The sequence below is a fragment of the Eriocheir sinensis genome, chromosome 1 (genome assembly GCF_024679095.1).
Source record: "Eriocheir sinensis breed Jianghai 21 chromosome 1, ASM2467909v1, whole genome shotgun sequence".
Lineage (NCBI taxonomy): Eukaryota > Metazoa > Arthropoda > Malacostraca > Decapoda > Varunidae > Eriocheir > Eriocheir sinensis.
In genome coordinates, this window is record NC_066509.1 from 3,309,519 (window position 1) to 3,335,601 (window position 26,083).

Below are 26,083 nucleotides of genomic sequence, written 5' to 3' on the forward strand. Positions count from 1 at the left end.
GCATGTTACCTGTGCTTCCCTCCTCCTCCTCCTCCTCCTCTTCCTCCTCCTCCTCCTCCTCCTCCTCCTCCTCCTCCTGTAGCCACGCCCCTTCGAGCTGCATTACGGAGCGCTCTGACCTTTACTAAACCTCCCTTCCTCTCCCTCCCTCTCTTCCTCTCTCCCTCCTTCCTCTCTTTACCCCCTCCACCCCCTCCATCGCCCCCCTTTCCTACTACAGCCCCCCCAAGCCCCCCTCCATGGCTCCCTCCCTCTCCCTTACCTCTCTCTTCGTCTCTCTTCTGCTCTCTCTCTCTCTCTCTCTCTCTCTCTCTCTCTCTCTCTCTCTCTCCTCCCCAGCGACGCAAAGTTTGGGAGCGAATGGAATGGAAGAGAGAGAGAGAGGAGGTAGTGGTGGGAGACTGAGGAGGAAAGAGAGAAGAGAGGCTGGGAATCTCTCTCTCTCTCTCTCTCTCTCTCTCTCTCTCTCTCTCTCTCTCTCTCTCTCTCTCTCTTTTTAAGCCTCAGAATTACTATATAACACACTGTATAGAATATTACGAGTATTTTCTTTTATATTTTCTTTATTTTTCTTTATTTTCTTTCTTTTTCTTTATTTTTCTTTTTTACTTTCCTGCAATAATCAACCTCGGAGAGTTATCGATCTCGCAACGTCAGTCGTGAGAGAGAGAGAGAGTGAGAGAGAGAGAGAGAGAGAGAGAGAGAGTTGTTCCAGTGTTATGTTATCGTGTATGGCTGATTCTCTCTCTCTCTCTCTCTCTCTCTCTCTCTCTCTCTCTCTCTCTCTCTCTCTCTCTCTCTCTCTCTATAAACCCCTCCTCTCTCTCTCTCTCTCTCCCTTTCTCTTTACCCCCCCATCTCTCTCTCTCTCTCTCTCTCTCTCTCTCTCTCTCTCTCTCTCTCTCTCTCTCTCTCTCTTTAAACCCCTCTCTCTCTCTCTCTTTACCCCCCATCTCTCTCTCTCTCTCTCTCTCTCTCTCTCTCTCTCTCTCTCTCTCTCTCGCTCTCTTTGTTGCCGGGAACTCCCCTTTACACACACACACACACACACACACACACACACACACACACACACCTTACAATTTTCTTTTTCTTTTTTCTTTTTCTGTCTTAAATTCATACATAAGAGACGGACTGTCGACTCTTATATATTTCCCTACATACATACATACACACACATACACATACATATACATACATTCATACATACATACAAGGGTGGTATATTTATTTATGACCTCTCTATGTACGGTTCTAAGCCTAAGACGGACGGTTGTAAGTTAATCTGCGCTGGGTTTTATTGTTTAATGTGTTTCTTTGTGTGTTACGGAGTCGGGTGCGTCATTTTAGTCCTATTTGTGAGGTTAAATAATTATGAGTATTGTGTTAAGGTTGACGGACGTCCGCGCGGTACGATACTCTCTCTCTCTCTCTCTCTCTCTCTCTCTCTCTCTCTCTCTCTCTCTCTCTCTCTCTGGCACCTATTCGGATTTTTCTTTTCGTCTTCGTTGTCTTGTTTATGCCCTTTTTCTTCCTTACTATCTTTCTTGTGTGCTTTATTCCTCTCTCTCTCTCTCTCTCTCTCTCTCTCTCTCTCTCTCTCTCTCTCTCTCTCTCTCTCTCTCTCTCTCTCTCTCCGGGAGTAGGAGGAGCATGTGTTTGGACGTGGCTGCCAGGCGTACGATAACTACCTGAATCTTTTATCATTTTTTTTTCTAATGACGAGACTGTGAATAAATAAATGAATAATGAATAGATGAATAAGTCTGCTCAGTTACGCGTTTGACTATAAGAGGAATTAGTGAAAGAAAGATAAATGGCGTGTTTAAATCAGTTGCGTATTCTTTGTATTGTAAAAAGAAGGAAAAAAATGGTAGTTGACTCTTAGAGGAAACGGGCTTATCAAAACTTTATCCCTTTCCTCTTCTCTCGTGTCCGTCTTTCATTCTCTTTTCTTTTTCTTCCTTTCCTTTATTTGTATTGTAAAAAAAGAAAGAAAAAAAAGGGGGGGGGTGACTATTAGGGGAAACGTGCCTATCAAAACTTTATCCCTTTCCTCTTCTCTCGAGTCCGTCTTTCATTATCTTTCCTTAGGCTTTTTTTTTCCTCCTTTTCTCTACTTTAGTCTTCCTTTATTTTCCTGCCTTCTTACTTCCTTCCCTCTCCTATTTCCTTATGTTCCCTTCCCTTCCTTCCCTTCTCTTCCTCCTTTTCCTCCCCGTCATCCTTTTTTTGTCTTCGCCTCTTCATTTCAGTTCCTACCTTCCTTATCATTCTTCGTTTTCCTTTCCTTATGTTCCCTTCCCTTCCCTTCCCTTTTCTTCCTCCTCTTCCTTTTTTTCCTCCATATCTTCATCCTTTGTCCCTCTCTCTTCGCCTCATCCCCTCATTTCCTACCTTCCTTCTTTTTCCTTTTTCCTTTTCCTTTCCTTATGTTCCCTTCCCTTCTATTATCCCTCCCTTCCCTTCCTCATTTTCATCCATGTCTTCATTCTTTCTTCCTTTTTTCGCCTTTTCCCCTCAAATCCTTCCTTTCTTGTCCTTCTCCCTTTTCCTTTCCTTCTTATTCCTTTTTTTTCTTCTTATTTTTTATCCCTTGTTGTATTGTGTGCGTATTTCTCCTGTATGTATGTATGTGTGTGTACCTCTGACTACCATAATACACATATATACAACTTATTAATTTATTTTCTTCTATAATTCCAAGCTTTCCCTTAGAATTATAAACGTACGTGAATGTTAGGTTTTCCTTTCAAGCTTTTTAAAGAGAGCGTGTTGAAGGGAAGGTTGGCGGAGGTAGTAGAGAACGGAGCAAATATTAAAGTCAAAGAGAGAGAGAGAGAGGATACGTTTTGAATCAGTATGCTGTCCTCATCCTTTCCTAAGAGTCAAAATTGATGATATAAGGACAAGGAGAGGCAGGCAAAGGATGTGAATTGTTACTAGACAGACAGACAGATAGACAGACAGACAGACAGGGTGGCGGGGTGGGTTGGTCGGATTGGGCGTGTTGGGCGGGAAGGCGTGACGCAATATCCCGCCCAACCTCACCCACCCCCTTCCCGCCCTCCTCATTTACGCCCCCTCCCAACCCCCTCCATACGCCCGCAAAACATAGACACGGGCGTAAGTAGTGAGGTATTTCCGGCTATTCGCGTCATACACACACACACACACACACACACACACAGGCTACTTATATAGATGCGTGTACAAGTGTGTGTCTGTGTGTGTGTGTGTGTGTGTGTGTGTTGAGGTTAGGTGGGATGGGCGGGTCTTGTATACTCACTCGTCCTCTCTTCCTCCTCCTCCTCCTCCTCCTCCTCCCACCCATCTTCCTCTCTCTCTCCACTCCTCTTCCTTCTCCCCCTCCCTCCCTACCTTCCCTCTCCATCTCTTTCTTCCTCTAATCCTTTTTCTCTCTCCCACTCATCAACTCCCCCTCCATCCCTTTCCTTCCACCTTCATCTTACGTTCTCTCCCTCCTCCACCCACAATCCTCCTCATCCTTCCACCCCTCTCCACCTCTTCCTCTTCTTCATCCCGTCTTTCACTGGCCCACCTACACACACACACACACACACACACATCCTCTTTCCAGTTCCTCTTCATGACAATTCCTTTTTATAAGTCGTAAGGGCTGTTCTGGACCGAGTAATTCCCGTAACCGCCGCCAGATGGCCTTCATGCATTACGTAGCTTGGTGGGGAGGTGGGGAAAGGATAGGGATGGGAGGGGAGGGAATGGTAAGGTGGGGCGGTTTTAGTGGGATGGGGGGCAGAGAAGAGGGAGGGGAATGGGGTAAAGGGAGAGAGAGTGTGTGTGTGTGTGTGTGTGTGTGTGTGTGTGTGTATTCCCCCTAGTAGTAGTAATAGTAGTAGTAGTAGTAGTAGTTTCCTGTGAGATTTTTTGTATATTTTCACGGGTCATTTTTTCCATATCTTCGTTGGTTATTTCATTTGTTCACTATCATTTATTTCCCTTACTCTCCATTCCTTTTTGTCTTCTCCTTCTCCTTCTATCGTCTTCTTCTCATTATTATTTCTTCATTACGTCAGCTTCCATGTCTAAAAATTTGGCACCTGCAAACCCAACCCTATTCACTCGCTGGTCCTTTTTTTATGTAATCACTGTAGTCTCCCTTTTTTATAATCATTACGTCATTTCCGAAACATCTCATGATACAAGGCCGGCGAGGGGGTAGTCATCGCACACACACACACACACACACACACACTTTGCTATTCTATCCCAGCGGTTTTGTCACTACTATAAAACAAACATCCGTAGTAACCACCTTTTCATCATGACTATAAGGAGAGGACACGGAGAATCCTTCTATTCAACCGAAGAAGAAGAAGAGGCATAAGTAGAAGGAGGAGGAGGAACACACTCTACTTTTGTCCTAACAGCATTTTCACTCTTCTAAAGCAAATAAGCCTGCAGGAACACCCTTTGAACATCACTCTATAAGGAAAGCACTCTGAAACTCCTTCTATTCAAGTGCAGAACAAGAAGAAGCAGAAGAGGAAGGAACACATACTATTTTGTTTTTACAGCCTTGTCACTCTTCTAAAGCAAATAAGCCTGTTGGAACACCCTTTGAACATCACTCTATAAGGAAAGCACTCTGAAACTCCTTTTATTCAAGTGCAGAACAAGAAGAAGCAGAATAGGAAGGAACACATACTATTTTGTCCTAACAGCCTTGTCACTCTTCTTCTATAGCAAATAAGCCTGCAGGAACACCCTTTGAACATCACTCTATAAGGAAAGCACTCTGAAACTCCTTTTATTCAAGTGCAGAACAAGAAGAAGCAGAAGAGGAAGGAACACATACTTATTTTTACGCTAGCAGCATTGTCACTCTTCTCCTAAAGCAAACAGACCTGCAGGAACACCCTTTCAACCTCACTCTATAAGGAAAGCACTCTGAAAACCCTTCTATTCAACCGAAGAAGACGAAGAGGAGGAATAAGAAGAAATAGAAGAGGAAAGAACACATACTTATTTTTACCCTAGCAGCATTGCCATCCTTCTAAAGCAAATAAGCCTGCAGTACCATCTTTCCATCTTCACTCCATAAGGAAAGGACTCTGAAAACCCTTCTATTCAACCGAAGAAGACGAAGAGAAATAATAAGAAGAGGAAAACACATACTTATTTTTACCCTAGCAGCATTGCCATCCTTCTCCTAAAGCAAATAAGCCTGCAGTACCATCTTTCCATCTTCACTCCATAAGGAAAGGACACTGAAAACCCTTCTATTCAACCGAAGACGAAGATGAAGAAGAAGAAGACGATGCAACCCGGCCAGTGAGCCAGCCAGCACTCTCCATGCCCCCAACCGCGATATAGGAACCCGTGGCACACATCTCCAAGCCTCCGAACTCATTAACCATGTCTTAGGAGGTGATTGCGGTCTTAAAGGGCACGCTGCCGGTCCTTAGGTCAATACGGGATGTTGTTGCTGCTGGTTCTTATCGCTACCAGAGGGCGGGTTTTCACAGTACCGAGGTTGGTGAGAATTCCATGCGAGGTTGCCGATGTTTTACGATTCGCCGTCGGTGTTGCCAGCTTGCGTGTGTGTGTGTGTGTGTGTGTGTGGACCAGGTGGAGACAGCCTGTGAGAGAGAGAGAGAGAGAGAGAGAGAAACACACACACACACACACACACACACACACACATGTTGATATCCTTGTTTTTTCTTCACATTTCGATTTCTAAATTTGGCTCAATGAGAAGCGAGTGGCCGGTGTGTGAGTGCGTGCGTGTGTGTGTGTGTGTGTGTGTGTGTGTGTGTGTGTGTGTGAAAGTGAAAACCGCCTGTAGTAAAGAAAGTGAGCAGGAGAGAGAGAGAGAGAGAGGTGTGTGGCGGTGGACTTGGTCATGAAGAAGGGAGAGGGAGAGGAAGGGAGTGTAGGTTCTTCGTCCTTGTCATGGTAAGGTGGAGTGAGTGGAGTGGGCGGTCATGAAGCCAGTCTCTCTCTCTCTCTCTCTCTCTCTCTCTCTCTCTCTCTCTCTCTCTCCTGCCGTAGTTACCTGAAGGACCACATGAATCATAAGGGCTTGGAGGGGGGGGGGGGCAGGGGGGGAGTGGAGGGGAATATGCATCGTCATTTACTATACCAGAGGAGGAAGAAGAGGAGGAAGGGGAAGATAAGAGAAGTAGTAGTAGTAGTAGTAGTAGTAAGAGGATTAGGAGGAAGAGAAAGGAAGAAGATGTAAACAGTAGAAGAATAACAATAGGAAGAGGAGGAGGAAGAGTAAAAGAAGGTAGAGGAGGAGGAGGAAGAAGAGAGAGGAGGAAGAAATAAACAGTAGAAGCTGAATAACAATAGGAAGAAGAAGAAGAGGAGGAGGAGGAGAAGGAAGAGAAAGAAGATAAACACTAGCATCAAAATAACAATAGGAAGAAGAAGAGGAGGAGGAAGAAGCGAAGGAAGAAGAAGAGAAAGAAGAGTAGGAAGAGGAGGAAGATAATAGAAATAGCAGTAACATTGTCGCAAGAAGAAAAGGAGGAGGATGAGGAGAAAGAAGAAGAGGAGGAGGAGGAGGAGGAGGAGGAGAAAGTTAAGGAGTAATAATTTAGTGGGAGATGAATAAAGAAGTGATACTAGAAGAGGAGGAGGAGGAGGAAGAAGAAGAGGAGGAGTTAACATTTAGTAGTAGTAGTGGAGTGGGAGGGGCCTGTAGTATTAGTATTGGTAGTAGTAGTAGTAAGGTGGAGTAAGAAGGGGGAAGGGGGGGGGGGGGAGTGGAGGCGGTGCGCATGCGTCGACCTGTGCGTGTGTGTGTGTGTGTGTGTGTGTGTGTGTGTGTGTGTGACATTACTACACTTTTCGCCCTTATCCAATACGTGAGTCATGTACACACTCGTTCACACAGACAGACGGACAGACATAGATACAGGCTGCTCTCTCTCTCTCTCTCTCCCTCTCTCTCTCTCTCTCTCTCTCTCTCTCTCTCTCGTGCTAATAGTAGAGTAAGCTCCCCGGTTGCCCCTCCCCCCCAACACACACACACACACACACACACACACACACACACACAAACACACATTCCTTTACCTCCCCCCCCCCCTCTCCCCTCAGTCCCTCACACCTGCTCTTACGTTGTGTGTGTGTGTGTGCGTGTGTAGTACAGGTGTTCAGTCTCTCTCTCTCTCTCTCTCTCTCTCTCTCTCTCTCTCTCTCTCTCTCTCTCTCTCTCTCTCTCTCTCTCTCTCTCTCACACACACAAATTCTCAGACAACTTTCGTTCCACTTAGCATTTTTTTCTTTATAATAATTTCCTCGTCCACTTTCTGAGGTTAACGAGGTCCATTCACACCGTATTTCTTGTGTTCGTTGGAGTATATTACTTTTTCTTCGTTCTTTTCTTCCTTTTATTTTCTTCCTTCTCTTTTTTCTGGTTGGGATATATACTTATTCTTCACAAGCAAGATAAGGAAGCATATGACCGTTTCTTTCCTTCCTTTCTTCTCTCCTTCCTCATTTCCTTTCTTCTCTTTCCTTTTCTTCCTTTCTCTCTCTTCTCCCTTCTTGGTTTGTCTTCATATAATACCTCACAAGCAAGGGAAGGGAGCATATGACCGTTTCTTTCTTTCTTCTCTCCTTCCTCATTTCCTTTCTTCTCTTTCCTTTTCTTCCTTTCCTCCTTTCTTCTCCCTTTTTGGTTTGTCTTCATATACCTCACAGGCTAGTTAAGGGAGCATATGACCTTTTCTAACCTTCCTTTCTCTTCTTCCCTTTTTTCTTCTCCCGGATTGGTCTTTCTATTCCTCGCAAGCAAAGGAAGGTTAGGGAAGGAGGGAGGGAGGGAGAGGTGTCAGAATTCTCAGTCTTGGCTTCATTATATCATTAGTTCTTCTCTTTCTTCCTTCTGCTTTCCCATCCCTTCCCATTATACGTTAACGAGTGCCAAATTCCTTCATCTCGTCATATTTGTCAGTCTGCTTCGTTACGTCATTAGTTCTTCATTCCTTTTTCATCCTGCATTCTCAATTCTTATATTAGTTCAACTTTATCAAATTTCTCAGTCTAACAAATTTCACTCTTTTTCATCCTGCATTCTCAATTCTTATATTAGTTCGACTTTATCAAATTTCTCAGTCTAATAAATTTCACTCTTTTTCAATCTGCCTTCTCAATTCTTATATTTGTTCAACTTTATCAAATTTCTCAGTCTAACAAATTTCAACCTTTTTCATCCTGCCTTCTCAATTCTTATATTAGTTCGACTTTATCAAATTTCTCAGTCTAATAAATTTCACTCTTTCATCCTGCATTCTCAATTCTTATATTAGTTCGACTTTATCATATTTCTCAGTCTAACAAATTTCACTCTTTTTCATCCTGCCTTCTCAATTCTTATATTAGTTCGACTTTATCAAATTTCTCAGTCTAACAAATTTCACTCTTTTTCAATCTGCATTCTCAATTCTTATATTAGTTCAACTTGATCATATTTCTCAGTCTTACAAATTTCACTCTTTTTCATCCTGCATTCTCAATTCTTATATTAGTTTAACTTTATCATATTTCTCAGTCTATCAAATTTCACTCTTTTTCATCCTGCATTCTCAATTCTTATGTTAGTTCGACTTTATCAAATTTCTCAGTCTATCAAATTTCACTCTTTTTCATCCTGCATTCTCAATTCTTATATTAGTTCGACTTTATCAAATTTCTCAGTCTAACAAATTTCACTCTTTTTCAGTCTGCATTCTCAATTCTTATATTAGTTCAACTTTATGAAATTTCTCAGTCTAACAAATTTCACTCTTTTTCAATCTGCATTCTCAATTCTTATATTAGTTCAACTTCTATCATATTTCTCAGTCTATCAAATTTCAACCTTTTTCAATCTGCATTTTCAATTCTTATATTAGTTCGACTTTATCATATTTCTCAGTCTAACAAATTTCAACCTTTTTCATCCTGCATTCTCAAATTCTATATAGTAAATTTCACTCTTTTTCAGTCTGCATTCTCAATTCTTATATTAGTTCAACTTTATGAAATTTCTCAGTCTAACAAATTTCACTCTTTTTCAATCTGCATTCTCAATTCTTATATTAGTTCGACTTTATCATATTTCTCAGTCTAACAAATTTCTCTCTTTTTCATCCTGCCTTCTCAATTCTTATATTAGTTCAACTTCTATCATATTTCTCAGTCTATCAAATTTCACAGTGCTTCTTTACGTCATTGGTTCTATATCTCCCCTTCTTCCTGCCTTGCCATCTTTTCCTATGCATACAAGTCTTCAATTCTTTATACATATGTCGAATTTATCAGTCTGCTTCCTTTTGTCACCAGTTTTTCATCTTTTCTTCCTCATAACATGCAATCTCCTATTCGTAAGTCTTCAATTCTTTCAACTTCAAATTTATCAGTCTCTTCTTCTTTATGTCACAGTTTCTGCCTCTTCTGTTTTCTTTCCCATCTCTTTCTTTTCGTCAACGTCTTCAATTCTTCAACTTGTCAAATTTCTTAGTCTCAGTTTTACCATTTCCCTAATTCGTCATGTCTTGCATCCTGCTTTTCCATATCTTCCTATACGTAAAGATCTTAAATTCCTTTACCTTCTGTCAAACATTTTCAGTCTTTGCTTCTGTCTGTCACTCTTCATCTCTTCTTCCTCCTACCTTTCTATTTCTTTCTGTTTCTTCCTAATTTCAATCTTTGCTTCTTTATATCAATCGTTTCATCTCTTCCTCTAGCCTTTCCATTTCTACATAGTTCTTCCTAATTTCAATCTTTCCTCTTTATATCACTCGTTTCATCTCCTCTTCCTCCTCCTACCTTTCCATATCTTCCTATTTCAAGTATCAGACCAATCAATTAAACACATACCAAATTTCTCAGTCTCGGCTTCATGATACAAGTGGAATGCAACAACAATCTCTACTATAAACAGAATCCTACAGACACACCAACTAACGGGTCTCAGCATACATGTGTGACAATCTGAATAAATACATAAATAGGACCCAACCTGCTGTGAATCTGAGTCGACTTTGGGTCATGAAAATGGATATTAGAGGAGTGAGGAGCATTCCAATGAGGCTCTGTGTTGGGGGGTGGGAAGGGGGGATAGTGTGTGTGGGGGAGGGAAGGGGATAGTGTGTGGGGGGAGGGAAGGGGGGATAGTGGTGGGGGGAAAGGGGATAGTGTGTGTGTGTGTGTGTGTATGTGTGTGTGTGTGTGTGTGTGTGTGTGTGTGTGTGTGTGTGTGTGTGTGTGTGTGTGTGTGATGCAATTATTTTGGGACTATTCTCGCGCGTCTCAGCTGGGATTTGAGTCGGTACAGATTTTTATATTGGAATTGTTGTCATTTTTATTTTTATTTTTATTTATGGCGTGTGGGTGTCTATATATAACTAGAGTAGAGATTGCCGTGGTCGAATGTTCGCTCACTTATTATTATTATTTTCTTCTTCCTTATATTGATTTTCTTCCACTTACTTTTTATTCTCATCTTCTTTTTCCATTTCTTGTTCTTCGTCTCATTTTCCATCTTTTTTTCTTTTCTTATTCTTTTCTTCTTTTCTTCCCCCTCTTGTTTTTGTTTTCTTCGTTTTCATTTTCTCCTTTTTCTTCTTCTTTTTCTTCTTCTTATCATTATTATTGTTATTATTATACTTATTCTCCTATTGGGAACTTGACAACTATCTTCTATTATTTTTTTTCTTTTCCGTGTCAAGGGCGAACATACGACATAGTTTTTTTTAATATTTTCTTTAATATTTTTTTACGTAACGATCAAATACCTTTTTAATCATTCGACTTTTTTTTTTTTCAGTCGAACAAGTCACATGATATCACGAACATATGTGAACACACACACACACACACACACACACACACACACACACACACACACACACACACAGTTATAATTAATTCGTTCACTGTGTGTGTGTGTGTGTGAGAGAGAGAGAGAGAGAGAGCAATCAGTAGACACTATAGGCAGCCCTTACCAACATAGCACTTGACTTCTTTCTCTCTCTCCTCCTCCTTTCCTCCTCTTTCCCTTCCTCTTCCCCCCTTCCCCTCCATCAATCATTTGTATACAGTCCATATCGTACCATCATCTCTCTCTCTCTCTCTCTCTCTCTCTCTCTCTCTCTCTCTCTCTCTCTCTCTCTCTCTCTCTCTCTCGCTCTCTCTCTCTTTCCTGTCCCCTACGTTCCCTTCCTCTCCCCTTCCTTCATATCGACATTCTCTTCCAAACAGAGAGAGAGAGAGTAGTGCATCTTGTTGTTGTTGTTGTTATTGTTGTTGTATAAGGGAGGGTAAGGAGTCTGCAGGAGGCACCGTCGCTGCAGGTGTCCTTTCTCTCTCTCTCTCTCTCTCTCTCTCTCTCTCTCTCTCTCTCTCTCTCTCTCTCTCTCTCTCTCTCTTCTTTATCTATATCTATCTATCTAATTATCTATAGGTGCTTATACTTAGATAAATACAGATAAATACATATATAAATACAGATAGACAGACATATTTATTTATATATATATAGTTTCATTGTTATATGGGAAGGAGATTATAAGTTTGTCGCTATGTCCTGTGTTGCTATTTTTGTCAAGGTTTTAGAATATATCCTCCTCATCATCATCAGCAGTAGTAGTAATAGTAACAGTAGTAGTAGTAGTAGTAGTAGTAGTAGTAGTAGTAATAGTTGTTAAGCCCCAGTCCAGTAAGGTCGTCTGGATTTTAGGCTTTGCAACGACTCCGACTTCGCTAGTTTCATTATTGTTTATTTTCCAGCAGTCGAATATTTATTAAACTGATTGGTCTTCTTTTTCTCAGTATTCTTGTTAGTAGTAGTAGTAGTAGTAGTAATAGTAGTAGTAGTAGCTGTAGTGTAGTCGTGTAGCCAGGCGCCGTCATAGTAGGTTCACACATGTCATGCTATATAGAAATTAACTCACACGTGTGGGGATGTGTTACTCCCTCACATGTTACTACGCACTTGCCCCATCAGCAAGGAAAAGGGCTGCACTCCACTGCCTCTACACACACACACACACACACGTGCACACAGCTGGCCACACGCACACACCGCATCGCTATCAGGGTCAGTGTATGAGTCGGCCCTCCCTCCTTCTCTCCTTCCCTCTCTCCCTCCCTTCGTCTCTGCTTCCTACTCTCCTGCTTCTGCTGCTGCTGCTAAAATTTGACGTCCTTGGGTACCTCGTGTGTGTGTGTGTGTGTGTGTTATCTCTCTCTCTCTCTCTCTCTCTCTCTCTCTCTCTCTCTCTCTCTCTCTCTCTCTCTCTCTCTCTCTCCATTCCGTCCACTTTGTCTTTTTTTTCCTTCTTCTTCTTCTTCCTCTTTTTCTTCTTCGTCTTCTGCCATCTTTTTTTTTTTGCTTTATATAATCTTTTTTTTCTCTTCCCTTTTCTTCCTTCTTTTCCTTTCTCCCTTCCTTCCTTTCTTCCTTCCTTAGTAGAATTTATATTTTTTTTTATTCTTTTTTTAATATATATATTTTTTTTATATTCCACGTCTACGTCTTATTCAAGGTGCTCATTTTTTATCACGCCGCTGGGATCTTCAATATTTACTTAATTTTTATATATTTGTTTATCATTTACATTAATTTAATTTGATATTTTCGTGTTTTTTTTCATTTTCATTTTTTTAGATCCCCACTTTCCTTTTTTTCCTTCTTTGCTCACGTATATCCTGTCCTTTCCTTCTCTCTTTCCCTTCTTTTCCTTCTTTGCTTATGTACTGTTCTTTCCGTCTCTCTTTCCCTTCTTTTCCTTCTTTGCTTATGTACTGTTCTTTCCTTCTTTCTTTCCCTTTGTTTCTTCCTATTTTTTTCTTTTTTGTCTTATCCCCTATTTTCTTGGCCTATTTTCTGATATTTATTTTATTTTCCTTCTTTCTTTCCTTGTTTTCTTTGTTTTTTGTCATTTTTATTTTATTTTTCTTTATTTCCCTTCTCTATTTTCTTTCTCAATTTTCTTTCTGATACTCTTTTTCCCCTTTCTCCTATTTTCTGGTATTTTTTCATTTTTCTTTATTTTCCTTTCCTTCTTTCCTCCCATATTTTTTTCTCTATTTTACTCCTTCCTTCCCCTTTTTTTTCTTTCATTTTTCTTTCTGACGTTTTAGTTTTCTTTATTTACTTATTGTGGAGTTTATTTGGATCTGGATGGCTGTCTTATTATTATTATTATTATTATTATTATTATTATGACTGATATCCCACCTCCTTCAAAAAGTATAAGTGCGAGAAAGTGAAAACAAAAGACTAATAACATCTAACCCCAATTTTCTTCACTTCTCCTTTAGGTTCAGTCATTTATAGAGATAGTGTTCCCCTTTTCTTCCCCCTTCATGCTCACCCTCAGAGAATATGTTGGTGTAGGTGGAATATTAATTTTTTTATGTTCTATTTCCAGCGTCCATTTTCAAAGTCTTGTTCAATTTTTGGGTACAGAGGCCTAGCGTGTGTGTGTGTGTGTGTGTGTGTGTGTGTGTGTGTGTGTGTGTGTGTCAGTGAATTAAAAGGAGGAGGAGGGGAAGGAGGAGGAGGAGGAGGAAAGCAAAGTGCATGAAGAGGGTAAGGCATGGAGGAGGAGGAGGAGGAAGAGGAGGAGGAGTGAAGCGAAAATTAGATAAGGAGGAAGAGGACGAGGACAGGCAAATTAGAGAAAGAGGAGAAGAAGGAGGAGGAGGAGGAGGCGTTGAGAAATGGCAGATGAAGACGAAGAGGAGGAGGAGGAGGAGGAAAAAAAGTTGCAACAGAATAAGAGGGAAGTAAAAGAAAACAAAACAAAAGAGGAATAGCAAAAAGAGAAGAATAAAGAGAAAGAGGAAGAGGAGGAGGCTAATAATTATAATAACCTAAGACTCTAGGCAGATAAGGGGAAGGGAGGGAGGGGTGGGGAGGCTCAGTGGGTGGTAGAGGGGTAAGCTGATAAAGAAAGGGAGGAGATGACAAGGTAAATGATCCCAAGTTTGACAGGTAGGTAGGAAGGTAAATAGGTAAGTAGATTAGTGAAGGTTGTAATGTGGGTAATAGGGTTGATGAGAGAGAGAGAGAGAGAGTGCATTCTGGTCCATTGGTAGTGCAGCGTCTGGTGTGTGAAACTGTGTGCGTGTGTGTGTGTGTGTAAAAGTGAATGAACACACACACACACACACACACACACACACACTTTCTGGTGCCAAAACTATTTAATATCCTGCCTTGTGAAATTGATGTTACTGCCTCTACTAACATCTTCTTCCTCTTCTTCCTCTTCTACTACGAACACTACTTCGAATACTAATACTTCTTCTTTTTCTTCTTACTGATCGATCACGTCACCTCAGTATACCGTAAATGTGTGTGTGTGTGTGTGTGTGTGTGTGTGTGTGTGTGTGTGTGTGTGTGTGTTCTCCCCTGCCAACATAAAGGAGACGTGCTGGCATTACAAGTGTGTGGGAGGGGAGGAGGATAGAAGAGGGGGATGGTGGGAGAGGTCGGGACTCGGGAGAGAGGAAGGGGATGGTGGAGTGGGTAGGACAGGGACAGGGAGAGGGAGGGAGAGAGACAACCTTCACAGCCCACACTGATTGTACGCTGGGTGTCTCAAGGGAGGGAGTGTGAGGGTGGGAGGCAGGGAGAGTGAGAGATGGGGAGGGATTGCATGACTGACTGACTGACTGATTGACTGAAGAGGAGGAGGAGGAAGAAGAGTTCAACCCTGAGTAACTGGATGGAGGTAAGGAGTGCATAACTGACTAACTGATTGTCAAGTAGGTGGAATTACTGATTGACTGACTGACTGAATGAATGAATGATTGATATTGTAGAATAGTAAGTTGTTGACTGATTAACTGACTGACATTGTAAAGTAGGAAGTTGTGACCTGACTGATTAATTGATTGACTGACTGGTAAATAGGGAGAAAGAGAGGGATAAATATATAACTGTTCTGACTGACTTGATGGAGTGCAAGGTCTGACTAAATAACTGACTTTGCAACGCTGCCTGATTGACTCCCCCCCCCCACGCCCAGACTTGGCAACACTGACTGACAGACTGACTCACCGACTTGGCAACGTTGTCATCTCAGCTCATTAGCTCCTTTATTTCTTTAGTGGCAGTTATGCTCAATGACTTAATGACACACACACACACACACACACACACACACACACACACATAGGCAAGCATTGACATAAATAAGGAGGCACACACACACACACACACACACATAGCCTTTCTTATTTTTTTGTCAACGGTAAATGTTAAGGTCAAATGACACTTGCTGGCAGGGAGGACAAAAATGGGCTCGTGACGGAGAGGGAGGGAGAAGGGAGAGAAGGGAGAAGGGGGGAGGGGTATCATTCTTCCACTCGGTCTGCGATGCACTGAATAGGGAGAGAAGAGACCCAACACCTTACAAAGCGGTTTCAATTGAGTCAGAGAGAGAGAGAGAGAGAGAGAGGGGATGATGGAGTATAGTCAACCCATCTCGTTAACATCTTGCCTTCCTCCTTCTTCCTCGTCCCCCACGTGGAGAAGATCCTTGAATGCTGCTTGAACCGAGGCTGCAGCTCCACCCTCTCACAACCCCCTGCAAAGCCCAAAGCCCACCCGTCCCCAGCCCAGCCCAGCTCAGAGCGCGGACTCCCTTGGCTAGCCGCTGCCCTCCCCTGCCCCTTCCTCCCCCCTGTCCTCCCTCCCCCAACCCCGTAATAGTGTGAACGAGGCAGCACGGGCGAGGGCGGCCGCGGTGACACAATCTACCCTGTCTGGCGATGGCGTACAAAGTTGTGGGGCTGTGTTAAGTGAGCCTCAAGTAGACAATTGTATGTGTTTGGGGCTGGGAGGTCATAAGGTCTTCCCCCTCCCCCATTACCGCCCTTCCCTCCCTCCTCCTCCTCCTACACCGTGTCAGGAGGAGGTAGGAGGGGGGAGAGGGTGTGGGGAAGAGGAACACCGCCATCTAGTTGTGCATTTTGCCGGGCGACGCGTCCTGGCTAAGCCTCCTCGTCTTGACTGACATTGGTGTTGAGTGACGTTATCCGGGGGAGTGGGTGTCAGTAATGTTGATATAAATACGCCTGATTGTTTGCGCGCCAGTCCCTCAACTCTCTCATTCAGCCGGGTGATAGAGTTACATGGTATTTGTTGACTGGCCTTCGCTGAGACAATGGGAAGCTTACTGGCCGGGTATCAGATTCACGCACTCAGCCACATCCTGCATCCAGCCAGCCAGCCGGCACAGCGAGGGACTTACAGCAACAAGCGTAGCTGTTTGTTTATTCTTAAGCGCTGTGCCGGATTTGCAGCAACACCCACGACGAGAGGGAGGAAGAGAGGCTGCAGCGTGTAATATATCACGGCTCTGAACTCTTCCTCCTTCCCTTCCTCCCAATGTCAGATTATCGTATTCAGCCTCCTATGTTTCCCGATTTCCGACCCAATAACTGGTTCCATATGTAGTTATCGCTAAAATGGTTAATTATTGGTGATTTTTGGGAATAGTTATGAGTCAGGAACCGGTAAATACGAGGCTCTGAGTACGATAATCTGGCATCGTTGCTTCCTCCTTTCTCAGCGAAGAGGGCAATGCTTATCTTCAGGAGGGGACGGAGGCTTATTTGCATGCGTGTATATAGGGGGATGTTACTGAGCTTATCTTTCATTATTTAGTGGTTCTGTAATGCACCTATTTAATCTATTTCATAGGCGTGACCTTCTCAAGAGATTCGTGGTTGGGGAGTTTGTTAGGGAAGATTCAGTGATGGTTTTGTTGACGTGTATGAGAGAAGTTATCCAGCTTGTGTTTCGGGGTGTTGTGCCTTTGTTTTGCATTTCCCGGGTGTTTCCAGGGACTTAAATTGACCCTCTCAACAAATAAGTCAGGGTTTGGGTGTATGGTAGGGAAGATTGTGCTGTCTACGTGTATGAGAAGTTACCGAGGTCATGTTACCGTGTGAAGTGCCTTAGTTTTGCATTTCCAGGGTATTTCCATGGACGTGACCCTCTCAACAGATAGGTCATGGTCTGGGTGTTTGGTTAGTGAAGATTCTGTATATCCATGTCATGTCTACGCGTACGAAAGGAGTTGAGAGAAGTTACGGAGCTCAAGTTTCCGTGTGTAGTGTTTTTGCATTGCACCTGAACGGCATTCCCTTCTACGTGACCTTCTCAGCAGGTCATGGTTGTGGTGGGTGCTAGGGGAAGGGGAAGAGGCGGTTGGGGGGTGTAGAGGGGAGACGCTGTGGCCGCGATAAAGTTTCTACACGTTAGACAGGTAAAACAGCTGTGTAGTTTTTGCGTGGAAACAGTATCCTTATTAACCCAGGGATGAAGGGGAATGGAGGGAGCTACTGTCACTATGGGCGAGTGTGAGGTAATGGGTCACGGGTCTTTAACATCTCGGCTTTCAAGTTCATATAGTTGACAAGGCTTTCGTAGGAGTTTTGGGCATTTCCGTGGGTAGCTTTATGACATTTGTGGTAGTTTGACCCCCAAAAAACACACTCATTGGGGCCCGATTGATCACATATATTCGACAAGGCTTTCGTAGGAGTTTTGGGCATTTCCGTGGGTAGCTTTATGACTTTTGTGGTAGTTTGACCCCCAATAAACACACTCATTGGGGCCCGATTGATCACATATATATTCGACAAGGCTTTCGTAGGAGTTTTGTGCATTTCCATGGATAGTTCTATGACCCTGGTGGCAGTTTGACCTTTCCTTAGCACCATGAACCTAAAAAAAGGACTCAGTGAACCCAATTGCTTTCCTTCTTTGCTTTTGAATATAGTTGACGTAAGAGGCGGAAACGTCTGAGAATACTAACCTTTGACAAACGTTACCTAGAGGGGTCACTTAAGTTAGCCACCGGACATGACTCGACACTGGCCCGTCTGAGTGTCCGTAGTGGTGGTTGTGGTTCTCCTGGCGAGTCCTCGGCGGCATCTCGCATCGCCCAACACCACCGAGTCTTTGTTCCACCCGAGGCCACCCGCCCATACTTCACACGTTATCTAAACACTCGCCTGACACTCTATCATCAGCGTTTTATTACCCCGGTAGACTGCGTGTGCTTCTTGGGGAGGAAGTGAGGAGGAGGAGCTCAGTGGTGTCGGGTGAAGGGTGGGGGATACAAATCTACGTAGGAAAGGAAAGGAGGGAACAGGGAGGGAGGGAAGTCCGTGCTATAAGATTTACTGTTTATATCTTGGTATCATTCGTGTGTGTGTGTGTGTGTGTGTGTGTGTGTTCATATCCACACATTCAAACCTTCCCGGGTACGATAGTGTGTGTGTGAGCTCAGGTCGGTTTCTTTCCGTTGATTAGGAGTGGTTACTGTCCCCCATTGAGCAAGGGGATGGGGTGTGTGGTGTGTGAGGTCCTGGCAATACACATAGATCGACGATAAAGTGCACTTGCTCATGTCGGGAGGATACCTGCTAGCGATTACGAGTCCAACACGTGATCAGGCCATGGTGAATTACACATAAGCCTTCTTGGGTATACGGTACTTGTTTGTCTGTGTGAGCAAATGGAAAGAGAGCTGAGAGGGAACACAGACAGACAGACAGACACAAAACGAGGGTACACTCCCCCTTTCAGCCGTTGCAAAGAAAAACTCGCGTCACAGCAGTCAATCAAGTGTTGCAGGGAAAAAATGTAGACGACTCAGGGGACGGAGGGAAAAACAGTACTCTCTCTCTCTCTCTCTCTCTCTCTCTCTCTCTCTCTCTCTCTCTCTCTCTCTCTCAAGCAGTACAACCACCACCACAGCCATTACTCTCTCTCTCTCTCTCTCTCTCTCTCTCTCTCTCTCTCTCTCTCTCTCTCTCTCGTAGTTTATCTGTTTGTTCCCTATCCTCTGTTATATTGTTCTTGCTATTCATTATCTATTTTTATTCTTATATTTTCCGCCTTCACGTCACCATCGTTGGGTTGCTCTGTCTTGGGTTGTGTTGGTTCGTGCATGTCCCCGCTCATATCCTCATCTCTAATTAATGAAGTAAGTTAAGTAACCAAACCACACACGCTGATAATTACTCTGATGATGATGACGTGTGTGAAAGGCTTCCAACCATCCAGCTAGACCGACTGACTCCCGCGGCCACGGCAGTTTTATTTATTTATTTATTATTAATCAATGTTCCTTCCTACAAGCATTCTCCCAAGTTCACTATGCCGTTTTTATTCTTTTTATTCTTATTATTTTTATTATGGTAGTGGTTACATTTTGGAATACTGCAAATGGTAAAGTAAGAGAGAGAGAGAGAGAGAGAGAGAGAGAGAGAGAGAGAGAGCAGCCCAATTAAAAAAAAAAAAAGGGATAAGGGAGAGGAGATGAGGAGGAAGGGAAAGTGAGGAAGAGTAGCTGGAGGAGGAGGAGGAGGAGCAAGAGGAGAGGGGGGGGAGGGGAGAGAGCAAGAGCAGTGCCACTAATTAGGTGTACGTGCGACACTACTCTTTGATCCTGCTTCCCCTGCCGCCCTCACGCCACGCCTCGCGCCCCTGCTGCCGCTTCTGCTGTCCTGCCGCTCCCTGCACGTGTGGCAAGCGGCTCAGCAGGTCACGGTCAGGAGGGAGAGAGAGAGGGGGATTATGGGGGGCAGGACTCGAGGATAAGATTTTTAGGAGGGGTCAGCGATCTAGGGGTGGGTTAGAAGGGGGGTGGCAATGGGGGGAGTCAGGGGGTCAGGAAGTAAGGGAGAGGCAGTGGGGGGTGAATCAACGGGGGTGAAGGGGGGTGAGGGCGGGGGATGTTGCTGCCAGACTCGTGCATGACCACCGCCTCTCCCCTTTAAGAGAGAGAGAGAGAGAGAGAGAGAGAGAGAGAGAGAGAGAGAGAGAGAGAGAGAATCTACGCATCCCCGACTTCCCACTCTCCTTAGCGGTGTATCACGTCTCTGTTATTTTTATTGCTGGCGTGTAGGACGAGTGTGGCGGAACGGCGGGCTTGGGGCGGGGAAGCGAGGGCGTGCTGTGTGCGTGCTGGTGTGTGCGGGTGAGTGTGTGGGTGTTGGTGTGTGCACAGGAGGGTGTTGGCGCAGGGTGAGTGTTGAGGAGGGCTTGGGTGACCCCCGTGGCCTGCCGTGGTGGTGAAGGTGGCGGCGGTGCAGCGGCTGACCCATCGCCACCCCCGCCTCACGCTAGCCCATATAGGGTCGCGTGCCGGGGATGGGCGGGCAGGGCAGCCACTCCTCACGGAGCAGAGGTCTCGGCGGGGTACGAACTTTCCTGCAGTCTATCATTGCCAGCGTGTTCCCCGCGGGGCTGCGAGGCGAGGCAGCGTTGCGTGGCGGTCTCTGCGGACGATTTTTCTCTTATTGAAGAGTGTAATCAAGTATACCGTGCCTCACATTGCGGACGGAGAGCAGCCGATCTTTTCCAGAAGAACCTGAGTAGTGTATATTTCCGGGGGTGACGCTGGCCACGGCGGCCCCTGCGGCTCAAGGCTGCGCCAGCCCTCGGGTGGGGTCGCCTGGGTCCCCCAGGCCGTAGGCCATGTTCGAAGCGCAAGGCGGCGCAGCGCGTAAGCACGGCGTCTGCTTATGTTAAATGACTCGTCTACTGCCGAAGACTGAAGTCCAGCTTCTAATCTTTGCAAAGGAGTGTAGCGGGCGGGGGGAGGGTGGTCAGTGCCCCGCCCCTCGTGCCTTGCTCGCCACACTGTCTGCAGCGCGTGGCGGGGCCGTGTTGCCAGGTGGCGGGAGGCAGGCGGCGGGCGGCGGGCAGCCTTGGCCGTGAACTGGCTGGGCGGAGCGGGCGACCCTCCTTACACCTGTCCTGACTGTCGCCGTCACCTGTGCTCCGCCACCACACTCACAGGAGCTCTTTTCCCGTGCAGCCGCGACGTGCTTCCCCCGGGACTTGGGCGGGTGCCTCGGTTGTTGTCGGCGGTGTCGCTAGCTGTGGACCCGCCCCGTGTAGCACTATTTGCTATTTGCAGGCGGTGTGCTGCTGGCTCATGGTTATTCAGGCAGTAATCACAAAGTGCCCCAACCAAGGCAGCTCAAGGGTCGTGAGTGACGGTGCTCACACTAGGTGCACACCAGGGCGTGTTCGTCCCAATAGAATGGTGGCGGCGTGTGTGCCGCTGGCGTGTGTTCGACACGCACGACGGGGCGGGAATGTGGGTTCAGGTGTACTCAGTGTTTGCCAGAGTACCGGCGGCCGGGCACGGCGGCCCTGCTGGCCCTCCGCAGCCACTCTCACTCCTTGGCCTCCCTGCACTTTGTCGTTTTGTTGAAATGTTTTATAAATAAGCTGAAAGAGCACTGCAAAATACATGTGTATGCATCCCCTTCCCCCTCTCGGTCTTGAAAGGGTAACAATGCCGGCCAGGAGCGGCACAAGGGCCGGCCGTCGAGCTGCTCTTTGTTGGCTTGCGGTGTGTTACCAACTGTTATCGCAAACTATTATTACTCGTTTTTTGCCTCCAAGACCTTCACGCGGCTGAATGCCACACGCCTCGACCACTGACTTATGATGGTAATGGAGCTACGTGAGTCCCTTTATTCATGGACGCCCGGTGCACTTGTGTTGGTGCCCGCGTGGCCGTGCGTGGCGGGGACGGGTTGGCCAAGGCGAAGTATTGCCAGGAATGTCCCCGCACGACAGCCGCGTCCTTCCCCTCGCTGCAACACGTGTCGCGGCGCCTCGCACTGGCCGTCAGACGTGCAGACATTTGTAGCGCTGCGCTGCGTGGTAATGCAGGGCCCTTGGGAGGCGCCTTACACCTTACGCCCTCCTCCTCCTGGAAGGGATATATAACCTTACCATCATGAACAGGCTATTCATACTTATTTCCACCCATCTCTTCGTCACTCGTCTTTCCCCTCGTCTCATACAGTATCTCTTAAGAGCGAACAAAAACGATAAAGAAGACGAAAGGAGGCTTGGTTTCACCCTGATTGTTCACACCACAACAACATATAGATAAAACGAAACCTCAAGTCATGCTGAAAGCTTTAAATGCATGCTTCTTTTCTTCCTCCTCCTCCTCCTCCTCCTCCTTCTTCTAACCTGTTTGCTGTCAGTCTGGTCCGAGGAAGGTAGCAATGTGGAAGCGAGATGGGAGTGACAGCGAGGAAGGCCAAGATGTGGAATGCGAGAAAACCAGGGAGAATGATGCATGTGAGGGAGGAGGAGGAGGAGGAGGTAACATACGAGGGAGAGGAAGGGAGGAGAGCTAGATGCGGAGATAGTGTCCAAGAGAGGAAGGGTGAGATGCAAAGGAGAGAAGGAGGAGGAGAGATGAAATGCAAAGAGAAGAGACGAGAGAAGAGAATAAAAAGGAAAGAGACTAAAATGATATGCAAGAGAGAGAGAGAGAGAGAGAGAGAGAGAGAGAGAGAGAGAGAGAGAGAGAGAGAGAACGGAATAAAGGAAGTAAGGAAGAACGGGAACAAAAGAGAAAGAAAAAAGGAAGAACAAGTTGACAACGAAGACGGAGAGGAAGAAATAGATGCCAGAGAGAGAGAGAGAGAGAGAGAGAGAGAGAGAGTGGGAGAGAGTGGGGGTGAGGGGATGGGAGGTGACAGGGTGCAGAGGAGAGAGTAACACCACTTTAAGAGAGGGGGCGGTGAGTGTTGGGGGTGTTGAGGGGCGGTGTTGCCTCCCTCCACCACCACCAGAGAGAGAGAGAGAGAGCGACGCGCGCGACATTATAATTTTATTCTCGTAATCTTCGTTAAATAACTTTCGTAAATTTGTTTCGCTGCCGCCACCCTTGTTGTTGTTGTTGTTATTGTTATTATTATTATTGTTATTATTATTGTTGGTGCTGCTGAGGATTAGTTTCCCTTATTTTCTAATTTTTCCAATATTTTGTGTTGGGGTCAATTGGGTTAACAGTGTAGCATTCATTGTTTTTTTTTTGGCACTATGGGGGTGAGAGGGGGGATTGAGGGGGGTTGATTTGGGGAGGGAAGTTGAGGGGGTGAGAGGGGGATAGGGGTGTTGAAGGGGTGTGTGATCTAGGGAGGGGGTGATTTGGGGTGGGGGGCTGAGGGGGTGATAAGGGGATAGGGGGAGTTGAAGGGGGGGGTGATCTAGGTAGTGGGTGATGTGGGGTGGGGGCTGAGGGGTGATAAGGGATAGGGGGTGTTGAAGGGGGGGTGATCTAGGGAGGGGGTGATTTGGGGTGGGGGGCTGAGGGGGTGATAAGGGGATAGGGGGTGTTGAAGGGGGGGGTGATCTAGGGAGGGGGTGATTTGGGATGGGGGGCTGAGGGGGTGATAAGGGGATAGGGGGTGTTGAAGGGGTGTGTGATTTGGGAGGGGGTGCTGAAGGGGTGTGTCATCTAGGGAGGGGGGTTGAAGGGGGGCTGAGGGAAGGGGTGATTTGGGGTGGGGGTTAAGGGGGGGTTGATCTGGGGGCTCGTAGAGGCTAAATAATGTCCATGGTTGGCTCGTCCGTTCTTTCCGTTCGTGCGTCCGTTCGTTCGGGCAGTGAGAGGAGAACGAAATGACCAACAAGGACGAACTACAACAACAACAAAAAAAAAGGGAAAGTGCAACCGCAAGAAGAGGAGAAAAACAAAGTTACAGAAAACGAGCGAAGGAAAAATAAAAATAAAGAGAATGGAGTATTTTTTTTTTTACCTCAACTGGACTCAAACTCACGAACTTCCTTCTTCACACACACACACACACACACACACACACACACACACACACACACACACACACACACACACAACTGAATTTTCTTACTGGCTTCCATTCCTTTTCCTAACGTCTTTTTTTCTTCAGTATCATTACACTTAATTCATCATAGCACATTATAACCTCTAAAAGCATGGCCTATGTCACAAGTTTCATTATTCATCTATGGTAAAAAGGATGAATAGAGGAAGAGAAATGAGTAAGGAGATAAGTACAGTAACCAGACTCGTAACCTCTCAAAACCCTAGCATTTATCACGAGTTTCAATATATCATCTATGGTAAAAAAGGATGAAATAAAAAAAAGTAACGATTAATCAATAGTGTAACCAAACTCAACATAATCTCTCCAAGTAAAATCCAATTCCTTATCACTAGTTTTATTATTTCATCCACGGTAAAAGAAAGATGGAAAAAAGGAAGAACAGAGGAGTCAAGAGTGATCAATTCATTAACAAGCAAAACCAAATCTTTAATCATCATTTTCAATTATATCCATGTTAAAAAAGGATGGAAAAAAGGGGACAAAGAATTAACCAGAAATCAATAGTCTTCCCCTTAAATTACCAGCCTCACCTTCATCCCCCCTCCACCCCCTTCACACATTAGTCACTTAATTAACGTAATGACACAGAAAACAACAACTTTGGTCATATAATCATTATCATTATTACCCAACACAATTTAACCCAACAACCCTCACCTGATTATAAACAAGCTTTCGTGTTTATACTTCCATGTGTTGTCCACTGTGAACTGTTTACAAGGCCTATGTTTACTCTGTCCAATTAAAAAAAACCAATGATTATCGTTATTACCTTACAGAATTTAACCCAGCAACACATACGGATAGAAATATTTATGTAAAGCCTACTTCCCTGTATTGTCATTGGTGGACTGTTTTACAAGGCCTATGTTTACTCTCCAATTAAAAAAACAATCATTATCGTTATTACCTTACATAATTTAACCCAACACATACGAATAGAAATGTTGATGTAAATCCTACTTCCATGTACTATCATTGGTGGACTGTTTTACAAGGCCAATGTTTACTCTTTTCTTCAAATAAACAAGTCTAATCTACTTCAAATTACTCTTGCAAGCCTCCATTACTCCATTACTCTTGCAATGTGATGTCTGAGTGTCTTCTTCCTCGTGTTAAATGTTCACTTCTATGTTTTATCCACGGTGACCTGTTTAATAATTCCTATGTCTACTTTCTCTCTAAATAATCAAATCTAATCAACTTCAAATTACTTCCTCCAAGCTGTCTATGAAATCAGTAATGTCTCGTGTGCCTTCTTACCTCGTGTTATTTATTCACTTCTATATTTTTTTAATTTCGAACTGTTTACAGACATAATTATTACTCTTTTATTCATTCACATCAATCTAATCTTTAAATCAGTTTCCTAAGCCATCCATGAAATCAGAAGGTAATGTCTCGAATATCGTATAATTCCTATGTTTACTTTCTCTCCTAATAAACAAATCTAATCAACTTCATCACTCTTCCAAAACGTCCATAAAATCAGTAATACCTTGAGAGTCGTCTATGCTTCCTATGTTAACTCTTTTCCTCCAAATAAACAAATCTCATCAACTTCATCACTCTTCCAAAACGTCCATAAAATCAGTAATACCTTGAGAGTCTTCTATGCTTCCTATGTTAACTTTTTTCCTCCAAATAAACAAATCTCATTAACTTGAAATCACTCTTGCAAGGCGTCCATAGAATCAGTAATACCTTGTCTTATATGCTTCCTATGTTAACTTTTTTCCTCCAAATAAACAAATCTCATTAACTTGAAATCACTCTTGCAAGGCGTCCATAGAATCAGTAATACCTTGAGAGTCTTCTATGCTTCCTATGTTAACTCTTCCTCCCAATAAACAAATCTAACCAACTTCGTCTCTCTTTCAAAACGTCCATAGAATTAGTAATACCTCGAGTGTCTTATATGCTTCCTATGTTAACTCTTCCTCCCAATAAACAAATATAACCAACTTCGTCACTCTTCCAACACGTCCATAGATCAGTAACACTAATACCTCGAGTGTCTTATATACTTCCTATGTTAACTCTTCCTCCCAATAAACAAATATAACCTAATACCTCAGTGTCTTATATACTTCCTATGTTACGTCCATAGATCAGTAACACTAATACCTCTCGGTCTTTATATACCTATCCAACACGTCCATAGATCAGTAACACTAATACCTCGAGTGTCTTATATACTTCCTATGTTAACTCTTCCTCCCAATAAACAAATATAACCAACTTCGTCACTTCCAACACGTCCATAGATCAGTAACACTTAATACCTCGAGTGTCTTATATACTTCCTATGTTAACTCTTCCTCCAAATAAACAAATCGACATCTTCAAAATCACTCTCCCAGCCATCCATCGAATCAGT

At 44.4% G+C, this 26,083-nt stretch overlaps 1 protein-coding gene across 1 annotated transcript in view; it reads left to right on the top strand.

The window, feature by feature from the left end:
* The window catches only part of LOC127009214 (protein capicua homolog), a 95,001-nt gene that overhangs the window by 25,516 nt on the left and 43,402 nt on the right, over positions 1-26,083 (top strand). The window lies entirely within an intron of this gene.